At 40.9% G+C, this 12,536-nt stretch overlaps 1 long non-coding RNA gene across 1 annotated transcript; it reads right to left on the reverse strand.

Annotated features, from left to right (window-relative positions):
* Nucleotides 1-1,609: 1,609 nt before the first annotated feature.
* LOC118225060 lies at nucleotides 1,610-5,747 on the reverse strand. Its single transcript, XR_004764747.1, has 3 exons — nucleotides 5,665-5,747; nucleotides 4,866-5,353; nucleotides 1,610-2,252 (listed from the first exon to the last, which is right to left on the reverse strand). It is a non-coding gene; the product is annotated as an uncharacterized LOC118225060 (long non-coding RNA).
* Nucleotides 5,748-12,536: the final 6,789 nt, after the last annotated feature.

A 12,536-nucleotide genomic window follows, 5' to 3' on the forward strand; every position in this document is an offset into this window, starting at 1 on the left:
ATTCCAAAGCCGTGGGCATTCATATGGAGTTGAACCCCCCTGTGCTGCTGTAACACCCTCCACTCTTATGAGGAGGCTTTCCAGTAGATTTTGGAACATTGCTGCAAGGATTTGTTTCCATTCAGCCACAAGAGCATTAGTGAGGGTGGGGTCTGATGTTGGGCATAATAAGGTCAGACTTGTAGTTGGCATTCCAATTCATCCCAGAGGTGTTTGTTTGGGTAAAAGTCAGGGCTCTGTGCAGGCCAGTCAAATTCTTCCCCACCGAACTCAGCAAACCATTTCTTTATGGACCTTGCTTTGTGCTCATGGGCATTGTCATGCTGAAACAGGAATGGACCAACCCCAAACTGTTGCCACAAAGTTGGAAGCGCACAATGCGTACAATTATCTAGAATGTCACAGCATTAAGATTTCCCTAAACTGAAACTAAGGGGCCTAGCCCAAACCATGAAAAACAGCCCTAGACCACTATTCCTCCTCCACCAAACTATTCGGGCCAGTACAGTTGGCACTATTCATTCCGCCAAATCTATATTTTTCTGCTAGGCTGCCAGATAGTGAAGCGTGATTCATCACTTTGCACCACTCCAGCTGATGCTTGGCATTGCGCATGGTGATCTTAGGCTTGTGTACGGCTGCTCGGCCATGGAAACCCATTTTGTGAAGCTCTTGACAAACAGTCCTTGTGTTGACGTTTCCAGAGGCAGTCTGGAACTCTGTAGTGAGTACTACAACTGAGGACAGATGATTTTTACACTACACACTTCAGCACTCGCCAGTCACATTTTGTGAGCTTGTGTGGCTGACCGCTTTGTGACTGAGCTGTTATTGCTTGTATATGTTTACACTTCACAACAAAAGCACGTACTGTTGACTGGGACTGCACTAGCAGGGCAGAAATTTGATAAACTGACTTGTTGGACAGGTGGCATCCTATGACAGAGCAACGTTGAAAGTCACTGAGCTCTTCAGTATGACCCATTCTACTGCCAATGTTTGTCAATGGAGATTGAATGACTGTATGCTTGATTTTATGCACCTGTTAGCAAAGGGTGTGCCTGAAATAGCTGAAACCACTAATTAGAAGGGGTGTCCACATACATTTTGAAAAGTAGTGTACTTCAGTCTTGCTGACACACATCACAATACTCTACTGTGACCATGCAGTGTTTATATTTAACATTTCTACTTGAATGTTTAAACAAAAGCAAATATTTTGTGTTTGTTACTGCCCATAATTTCAACATGAAAACGTGAGAGTGAAATATTCTTGAAAATTTGCATAGTCCATCTGTATTGTGAGCAAAACACTGCAAAAGTTATTAAGGGTAGCTTTAGAATGAATACTTTTGAATAGTAACTTACATTTGCACAGTAAATTATTATCTAGACTAAACTACATCATAAAATGTTTGACCTTATATGTGTATTGACCATGTGAAAGGAACATTTGTACATAGAGTGTCATTATCTTTGCCAACTACTGTGTAAGTAAGCGTAAACATTTGAAAAGTTAATTTACATAACATTTAGGGAGTAGTTAGAACTGAGACACCCCATCCCAATCATAGCAGTACAGTTAGAACACTCCTCCAAACACACTGTGTCCAGCACACACTAATCCTTTAATCCCTGTGTGGGACGCTTGCTTTAGTTTATTTATGACTATCCATATTTTCATATTGCCACAGAAAAAAACAACAATGGTCACTCAAATTTGATGAGCCTCTAGGTAAACCATAATTTGCACCAGTGGAAGCGAGTTGGCAGGATATTGTCTTTATGCACTGGGTGTAAGCAAATTCTGGGCATTATCATGCAGTTTCCTTTATGAGTTTAAGCAAATGACCATGAAGCACAACTTGCTTGAGGTCTAATGTATTCATTTTGATTTTGGCACTTACAGTAAGTAATACTTTAGCTACCACCTATAGCAAAGCCCACCTCAGTTAACACACTTATGAATGCATTCTAATGTAATAAAGTTACAGTCCATAATGGCTACTCTTGTAAAGACATTCCCTCTCTGTCACATCGCTCGAAGGTCCAGAGTGCCAGTGGACGTAGTGTGGCCATGATGGTGGGTTGGACCACGTTTATATTTAGCAGAAATTCTTGCAGTGTCAGGGGAGTAAATATAGGCTTTATAAAGATGGACATTCTCTGATCCTCAGCTTCAGTGGCAGGCTGCCCGTGCCCTCCTGACTGGCCAGTAGCTGCCTCACGCCCAGTCACAATGTGCATCGCATCTGAGGACAGAGCAGGGGAGAGGAGAGAGCTTCAATGTCAGACACTCCGCTGCTCTCTCCATAGCGTCACTACTGAGAGGCAACCACGCAAAAAGTAAACTGCCTTTCTTGCCTAATTTGGACGAAAAGATGGCAAGGAGCAGCGTATCAGGTATCGTCTACCTTAGCCTAGGAAATATATAAATATACGTCCGCTTTGCCATCTGCTAAAAACCTGGGGCGTCAGGCTAAGCTCTTCTCTGTCTCTGTCTCTGTCCTCAACATAATTCTTTTAGAATCTCCACATTGCATTTCAGATTCCTCATAAGTCAACAACAGCCTCATCTGTTAATACTAGGAATCCACAACGGAGAGTCCTTTATTTTAAGTGGCCAATGGAAAGATCTGTGGTTTCTTAACCAACTCTGTAGTAACTAAAATCTTAAGAAAACCCCAGAATGCATTTCTCTTTCTGTGAATCCTGGGTACTGGGGGCAGAGTCAACCCACTGTGTAAAAATGGATATTTCTAAATACTCTAAATAAGACTGCCTATCAACATTAAATATGGCAGTCATTTAAGTTACATTTTACTTATGTGTTCAAGGTCTAGAGCACTATATATTGAGACACATTTGGAAAGAAGCTAAATGTCATGTTTCAGTGCTAAACTAATGAAATTATGCTAATGCTACTAATGACTAATGCAATTAATCTTAATTTAAACCTGAATGAGCATAAGACAATCTGCTAAATATCTAGGTACATGTATGGGTATTTATCGTGTTTTAAATTGATGTTGGCAGTTTATTTGATATTCTTTGACTGGGAGGTCCTTCTCATATGGTCAACAGTCATTTCTCAAAGGTAATTAAAATGTCGATACTCAATGCTGCATGTGTCCTTGAATAATTAATTAAGCTGTGGAAGAACACTTAATTAATTATTTTTGTGGCTTTGTGAGGCACAAAGCCACAACATAGTTTACGCACATCTTCTTGGGAAAAAGAGACTTACAAAAAAACTACAAAATTATGAGCCTGTCAAATGCAACCAAAACCCACTAATGGCTAATTTGAGAGCAAAATGCAACAGCAAGTTAAGCAATTACAGTATTTGTTAGGTATCACATATGCATTTAAATATGTTATATATTTGCTGTCCATCTTCCAAAACTGATTTCCTTCCCACTTCCTGTTTTGAGTCTGGAATGATGATGAATTTATGATTATTATGTTCATGATCATTATGTATTATGATATATGAATTTATATGTAACATATATTGTGTTACAGAATGACTCCTGCAGTGAACCTGGTAACAGGTTTCTAATTCCAAAACAGCGTGAAATCTCACGTGGTCATCTACAAACCACACTTGCCCCTCTGCAAGTGTGCTTTTTTTTTTTTTTTTTTTTGAACGAGATGCTGCCCTTATAATATTTAAATGACCATACGCTAACATGACCGGGCTTAACACTACCTCATGACCACAAGGTGCAGTGCAAAAATCCCAAACTGTTTAAGACTATTCTGAGAGCTCTCGGCTGTAATTGGATCTGACAAATGGGGGTGAAGGCTGGCTAGCAGAAGCCCAGAGGTCCATCAGGACAGGCTTCGTAGCCTTTCAGTGAGGACCTTATCAGTTTCCACGCCTTAAGCAACATTGCAAAGGCCATAGTCCCCAAAGGACAAGCACGCCAAGCAGGTGGCTCATGTCTAATAAATGACCTACAGAATCTGAATCCTTTACAAAGAAAGTGTGTCACATATGTCCTGTGAATTACAACTATGTAGTGTGCATATTCTCTCATACTGGCTATATATTTTCATTTTCACTGCAGTCTAAGGCATAAGGCAATAAGATCATAAAACTAAATAGGAAAAAAATAATTCCAGAAATTATTCTATACTTTGATTTTTTTTAAAGCTGTTATCTGTCCCTAAGCATTTTTCTTTGCCTTTAAATTGATAAATTATCCACCTAGTTCAATAATTAGGGGATTTATATATATATATATATATATATATATATATATATATATATATATATATACATTTACTGACTGCATAGCCTAGTGGATGGCACCATTATTACTGTACATTTTAAAGGCTAGTGAATATGGTATCTGAATCAACTTGCAGCCATTTTATCATAAATGCGTTTCTGCAATTCAGAAAGGTGCTTCATCTCTGTAATGAAAATGTAGATATAATGATCAGGTTTAGAAACAGGGGTTATTTAGGACACCTATGGGCATTGGTGATCATAACATTAGATTAAATCGGTCACGCATTCCTCTTCAAGGGCGAACAAGAAGTTAATTTACAGCAGAGCTTCAGCACGAGGGGACACGGCACGTGTGTTTCCCAGATATAAAACTGCGTAACCACCGAAAAAAAAAATGAATAAATAAAAATATCCAAAATCTCGAAACCAAAATACAATCGAAGGTTGAGATTTGGATGTTTGGTCGATAAAGCACAGCTATACACAAGAAAGCAAGAAGTGAGCCATGCCAGGCTTTGTGAATATACGGTTAAATATTAATGCTAAATATGTATAGATAATAAATTCATGTGCATTAAGGGTCACACTATTTGTTAAAGGAAACCTTTGGTGTCTGTTACTTAACTGCTCCTTCAAAACAAAAATGTATATAAAAAGCATAAAATCCAAGTTGGTTCGAAGACGAAAAAGTTTCTTCCTCTTGATTGTACGTCCACTTGTGTAAATCCATGATTTGCGTCTCGCTCAAGCTTTCACTTGTACGAATTGCGCAGTTAGCCGCGATTGTGTTTTCTAAAACTCTTTAAGTCCATTGTTGGGATAGTACGTGATTCATGTCTCATCTGTCGTCTTATTACTTCCCCCAAAGAAGACCAGATGTAACGAAGACCTTCAGAAGATTGGAAAAACGTAAAAAAAAATAAAAAATTAAAAAAATATGTTACTTCTGGTTTGGACTGTAAGGCTGTTTAGATGTTGCCGTTTAGGTGGGTTCAGGTGTAACGTAAAAAGGGACGCATTTATTATTCCATGGCGGGTTTTCTTCTAGTGAACCAGTAAAGAGATTCTTCGCTTTATCACACAAGAAGCAAAGATCTGAACGGCGTTGGACACCTAGATTTGTGAAATGAAATATATATTTTAAAGCAGCACAGAAAAACGTATTTTACCACGTTTACCACAGCACACAGAGCAATTTGAATGTCGCCTCTTTTATTAAACAACAGGATTTTGTGAAGCAATCAAGAGGGTTTAACCAGAAAGAAAATTATAGTTTTATTTACTGATCATGACCAAGATATGTGTCAGAAGTAATATATACTTTCACCATTTATGGAAACACTTTTGGCATGGTGTTTTGTTTACTCTTTCAAATGTTTCTTGTTCACTATAAAATAAACTCTCAATGCAGCATTTATACTTACAGTGGGCTATACTTTTCATTTATCATTCTGCGCGATGTCGAACGTCTTGTGCCGACCACTCGAACGAAATCTGTTGATTTTATACGTCGCTATAAGGGGCGGTCCCATAGCAGTTTATAATCACGAGTTTCCCAGTGGATAAATATAGAAAACAGACAGGAGTTCATGGCCGTATTTGGCTTTCAAGCTCTTGGCAAAAAAACTGACGGGAACCTGTGTGATCCATGTGGATTTCAGCCGTTGACAAATTTCTGCCGACGAGCTCTAACCAGATAGTTCCACATATGTCGATGTAATCGGACTGAGCATTATTATTAGTGTGGTTGCCTTAGGCAATCACACTACTATTATCTCACACATTATTCTTCTTTATTGCACCCATTTTTGGACCGCTACTCCTCCCAGAGTTTTCGCACCACATACACGTGCAATATGTCAAATCGAGTGGCTTCATCAGGAATGGTGTGCTATTACTTTGTGGAAAGTTTCGGTGCATGGTTTCTGAAAAATTCGACTTTTTGTGGCAATTTTGCCCCATAGAGAAGGAATGGTGGAAGGTTGACCCTCATGACATCATAATAAACTCTAGCAGCTGAAGACACAGCATTGTGAAATCACGAGGGTGAACATTCGGTCATTCATTTAAATTGCCAATGTATAATATTTCACAGCTGTTGAACTGCTTGTCATAAAGAGTTGGGGGATGCTTCCTTAGACTTGGTAGAGTCATTGGTGAACCCTAACCCTAACCCTAGCTGGAACCATAAACCTAACCCTAGCTGAAACCCTAACCCTAACCCCAGCTATAACTCTAACCCTAGCTCTAACTTTAACAATAACAAAAGCTGTAACCCGGACCCTAACTGTAACCCTAGCTGTATCGCTAACCCAAAACCATGCTGTAACCCTAACCCTAACCTTAGCTGTAACCCTAACTCTAACCCTAGCTGTAATCCAACCGCTACCCCTAGCTGCAACCCTATCCCTAACCCTAACCCAAGCTTTAACCCAAACCCTAAAACTAGATGTAACCAGAACCCTAACACAAGCTGTAACCCTAACTTAAACTGTAACCCTAAACCTAACACAAGCTGTAACCCTAACCATAACGCTAACGTTAGCTGTAACCCTAACCCTAAACGTAGCTGAAACCCTAAAACTAACCCTAGCTCTAACCCTAACCCTAACGCTAGCTCTTACCCTTGCTGTAACCCTAACCCTAACCCAAACCAGAGCTGTAACCCTAACACTAACCCTAGATGTAACAATAAACCTTAACCCTAGCTATAACCCTAGCTTTAAACATATCCCTAACCCTAACAGTAGCTGTAACCCTAACCCTAACACAAGCTGTAACCCTAACACTAACCCTAACCCTAGATGTAACCCTAACCCTAGCAGAAATCCTAACCCTAACCTTAGCACTAACCCTAACACTGACCCTAGCCCTATCTATATCCCTAACCATAGCTCTAACCGTAATCCTAACACTAACTTTAGCTGGAACCCTAACCCTAACTTTAGAAGTAACCCTAATCCTAACCCTAGCATTAACCCTACCACTAACACTAAACCTAGCAGTACCCCTAACCCTAACCCTAACTCTAGATGTTACCCAAACCCTAACCCTAGCTGTAACCCTAACTCTAACCCTAACACTAGCTCTAACCCTAACCCTAGCTGTTACTTTAGCTTTAACCCTAACCCAAAACCTAACCCTAGTTGCAACCCTAACCCAAACCCTAACCTTAGCTGTAACCCTAACCCTAACCCTAACACTAGCTGTAACCCTAACCCTAACCCTAACTGTAACCCTAACCCTAACTTTAGACGTAACCCTTATCCTAACCCTAGCTGTAACGCTAACCCTAACCCTAAACCTAGCAGTAACCCTAACCCTAACCCTAAACCTAGCAGTAACCCTAACCCTAACCCTAGCTGTTACTTTAGCTTTAACCCTAACCCAAAACCTAACCCTAGTTGCAACCCTAACCCAAACCCTAACCTTAGCTGTATCCCTAACCCTAGCCCTACTCCTAGCTGTAACATTTACCCTAACCTTAGTTGTAACCCTAAGCCTAACCCTACCTGTAATCCTAACCATAGCCCTAGCTGTAATCCTAACCCTAACCCTAACCCTAGCTGTAACCCTAACCCTAATGTTAGCTGTAACCTTAACCCTAACCATAACTGAAACCCTAACCCTAACTCTAACCCTAACCCTAGCTGTAGCCCTCTCCCTAACCCTAACCTGAGCTGTAACCCTAACCCTAAATTTAGAAGTAACCCTAATCCTAACCCTATCTGTAACCCTAACCCTAACCCTAGTGGTATCCCTACCTCTAACTGTAATCCTAACCCTAACTCTAACCCTATCTGTAACCCTAACCCTAACTGTAACCCTAACCCTAACCCTAGGGGTAACCCTAATCCTAACCCTAGCTGTAACCCTAGCTCTAAACCTAACCCTAACCCTAACCCCTAGCTGTAAGCCTAACCCTAACCCTAGATGTTACTCAAACCCTAACCCTAGCTGTAACCCTAACCCTAACCCTAACACTAGCTGTAACCCTAACCCTAACCATAACTGTAACCCTAACCCTAACTTTAGACGTAACCCTTATCCTAACCCTAGCTGTAACGCTAACCCTAACACTAAACCTAGCTGTTACTTTATCTTTAACCCTAACCCAAAACCTAACCCTAGTTGCAACCCTAACCCAAACCCTAACCTTAGCTGTATCCCTAACCCTAGCCCTACCCCTAGCTGTAACATTTACCCTAACCTTAGTTGTAACCCTAAGCCTAACCCTACCTGTAATCCTAACCATAGCCCTAGCTGTAATCCTAACCCTAACCCTAACCCTAGCTGTAACCCTAACCCTAATGTTAGCTGTAACCTTAACCCTAGCCCTATCCCTAGCTGTAACCCTAACCTTAACTGTAACCCTAACCCAAGCTGTAACCCTTACCCTAACCCTAATCCTAGCGTTAACCCTAACCCTAACCCTAGCTGTTACCATAACCGTAACCCTAGCTGAAACCCTAACCTCAACCCTAACCCTTGTCGTAAACCTAACCTTAACATAAGCTGTAACCCTATCCCTAACTTTAACCCTAACCCTAACCCTACCTGTAACCCTAACACTAACGCTGGCTGTTTCCTTATCTTTAACCCTAGCTGTAACCTTAACCCAAACCCTAAGCCGAACTATAACCCCAAACCAAACCCTAACACTAGCTCTAATCCTAACCCTAACCCAGGGTGTAAAATAAACCCTAACCCTATCCCAAGCTGTTACCTTAACCCTATCCCTAACCTTAGCTCTAACCCTAACCCAAACCGTTGCTGTAACCCTAACCCTAACCCTAGCTGTAAACTTAACTCTAACCCTAGCTGTAACCCTAACTTTAACCCTAGCAGAACCCCTAACCCTCACCCTTGCTGTAACCCTAACCCTAAACCTAGCTGTAAGCCTAATCCTAACCCTAGCTGTAACCTTAACCATAATCTTACCTGTAACTCTAACCCTAAACCTAGCTGTACCCCCAACCCAAACCCTACATGAAACCCTAACCGTAACCCTAACCCTAAATCAAGCTGTAACCCTAACCCTAACACGATTTGTAACCCTAACTCTAACCCTTGCTGTAACCCAAACACTAACCCTGACCCAAACCCTAGCCATTACCCTAACCCCTAGCTGTAAGCCTAACCCTAACCCTAGATGTTACTCAAACCCTAACCCTAGCTGTAACCCTAACCCTAACCCTAGCTGTAACCCTAACCCTAACCCTAACACTAGCTGTAACCATAACCCTAACCATAACTGTAACCCTAACCCTAACTTTAGACGTAACCCTTATCCTAACCCTAGCTGTAACGCTAACCCTAACACTAAACCTAGCTGTTACTTTATCTTTAACCCTAACCCAAAACCTAACCCTAGTTGCAACCCTAACCCAAACCCTAACCTTAGCTGTATCCCTAACCCTAGCCCTACCCCTAGCTGTAACATTTACCCTAACCTTAGTTGTAACCCTAAGCCTAACCCTACCTGTAATCCTAACCATAGCCCTAGCTGTAATCCTAACCCTAACCCTAACCCTAGCTGTAACCCTAACCCTAATGTTAGCTGTAACCTTAACCCTAGCCCTATCCCTAGCTGTAACCCTAACCTTAACTGTAACCCTAACCCAAGCTGTAACCCTTACCCTAACCCTAATCCTAGCTATAACCCTAACCCTAACCCTAGCTGTTACCATAACCCTAACCCTAGCTGAAACCCTAACCTCAACCCTAACCCTTGTCGTAAACCTAACCTTAACATAAGCTGTAACCCTATCCCTAACTTTAACCCTAACCCTAACCCTACCTGTAACCCTAACACTAACGCTGGCTGTTTCCTTATCTTTAACCCTAGCTGTAACCTTAACCCAAACCCTAAGCCGAACTATAACCCCAAACCAAACCCTAACACTAGCTCTAATCCTAACCCTAACCCAGGGTGTAAAATAAACCCTAACCCTATCCCAAGCTGTTACCTTAACCCTATCCCTAACCTTAGCTCTAACCCTAATCCAAACCGTTGCTGTAACCCTAACCCTAACCCTAGCTGTAAACTTAACTCTAACCCTAGCTGTAACCCTAACTTTAACCCTAGCAGAACCCCTAACCCTCACCCTTGCTGTAACCCTAACCCTAAACCTAGCTGTAAGCCTAATCCTAACCCTAGCTGTAACCTTAACCATAATCTTACCTGTAACTCTAACCCTAAACCTAGCTGTACCCCCAACCCAAACCCTACATGAAACCCTAACCGTAACCCTAACCCTAAATCAAGCTGTAACCCTAACCCTAACACGATTTGTAACCCTAACTCTAACCCTTGCTGTAACCCAAACACTAACCCTGACCCAAACCCTAGCTATTACCCTAATCCTAAACCTAGCTGTAACCCTTATCCAACCCCTAACCCTAATTCTAACCCGAGCTGTAACCCTAATCTTAACCCTATCTTTAACTGGAACCATAACCCTAACCCTAGCTGTAACCCTAACCCTAACCTCAAAACTAGCTTAAACCCTAACCCGAGCTGGAGCCTAAACCCTAACCCTAGCTGTCACCCTAACACTAACCCTAACCCTAGCTGTAACCCTAACCCTAACCCTATCTGAAACCCTTACCCTTGCTCTAATCCTAACCCTAACTCTAACCCTATCTGTATTCCTATCCCTATCCCTAAAGGTATCTGTAAATTTAACTCTAACACTAGCTGTGACCCTAACCCTAACCCAAGCCGTAACCCTAACCCTAACCCTTGCTGTAACCCTAACCCTAACCATAGCTGTAACCCTAACACTAACCCTAACACGAACAATTGTCATAAGCCAAACCATAACCCTTGTTGTAGCCCTATCCCTAACCCTAATCCTAATCCCAGTTGAAACCCTAACCCTAACCCTAGCTGTAACTGTGACCCTAAACCTAACCCTAACCTTAGCTGTAACCCTAACCCTAACCCTAACTGAACCCCTAACACTAATACTAACCCTACCTTATGGCAAGCTGCCTCTTCAGCATAAACATATAGTGCTTTATTTATGTTAATAAAACATTAACTTAACCATGCTTCTAAATCTATTGTTTCTAATCTCAGCTCAAAACTCCAATTTTATTCTCTCCACTTGTCGGACACAGGCCTACATTTTTTTTCGTACAAACATAAACTCATAGTCTGTGACCACCCCATAACTCTTTAATGCTTGTTTGATATTTCGTTTTGATATAAATTTCACTTTATTATTTTTCATTGAAAGACTGAGTTTTTTAAATAAATCTCTGTGTTTGAAATTGTTTAGTGAACAAACTTTCGGGTTTGTGAACTAACAAAGAGTCTCCGCATATTGTGTTTCACTTATTTTTGGTTAAATGATAGACTGAACTGAAATTAAATGTTGAATGCCTGTTTGTTTTTTTCGTTTGGGTATTAATTATACTTTGCTCATTTTCCTCGAAAGACAGAGTTTTTTGTTTATCTCTGTGTTTGACATTGTTCAGTGAACGAATTTTCGGAGAGTGAATTGACGGAGTGTTTAGACGCATGTTGCGGTCTCAATTTTGGTGAAATGAAAGATTCTTCGTTGAACTGAACTGAAAAATTTACAGTGAACTATATAATTTCAGAGTTTTGTGAACATTATTATGGACTGTAATGGAGCATTTGCGGCCTTTCTGTTCTGTTTTCGGTCCATTTTCCTCAGACCTCTCTCATTAACAAGGTATTTTTGCCCGCAGAACTGCCACTCACAGATTTCTTTATTTATTTTATTTTTTATTTTTGCTTTATATATTTATTGCAGCCACATGATTCACTGTTTAGAGGAGCAGGCTAATTGCGTTAACAAGCTGATGTACCTAATAAAGTGGTTACTGAACGTATAGCTACTGTTTGCATGGACAAAGTCCATCAGTTACTATTACATGCATGAGACCTGACCGGCAACCAAGGATTCATTTCTGTGAATGACGATGAAGCCTTATGTTTAAAAAGATTGGTAGAAGAACACTGCCACCATGTGGACAGTCTAGTTCTTTCACGCTACTTGACAACTGAGACTCAGTCAGTTTGAGCTGTTCGAGAATAGTAATCTTTTAAAAGAGAGAGAGAGAGAGAGAGAGAGAGAGAGAGAGAGAGAGAGAGAGAGAATATTTTTCAAACGTAAAGTTCCTCTCTTTGGTATAAGAAGCCAAGTCTGGTTTGGGGCAAAAAGTTCCCTGGAGGACCTTAACCCAAGATAAACGTGTAAGTAGGCATATTCAGTTTGATTTTTAGTGGATGCAGCCACAAAAACGAACACTTATTTTGAGA

Source organism: Anguilla anguilla, chromosome 4, assembly GCF_013347855.1.
Source record: "Anguilla anguilla isolate fAngAng1 chromosome 4, fAngAng1.pri, whole genome shotgun sequence".
In the NCBI taxonomy this organism is placed as follows: domain Eukaryota; kingdom Metazoa; phylum Chordata; class Actinopteri; order Anguilliformes; family Anguillidae; genus Anguilla; species Anguilla anguilla.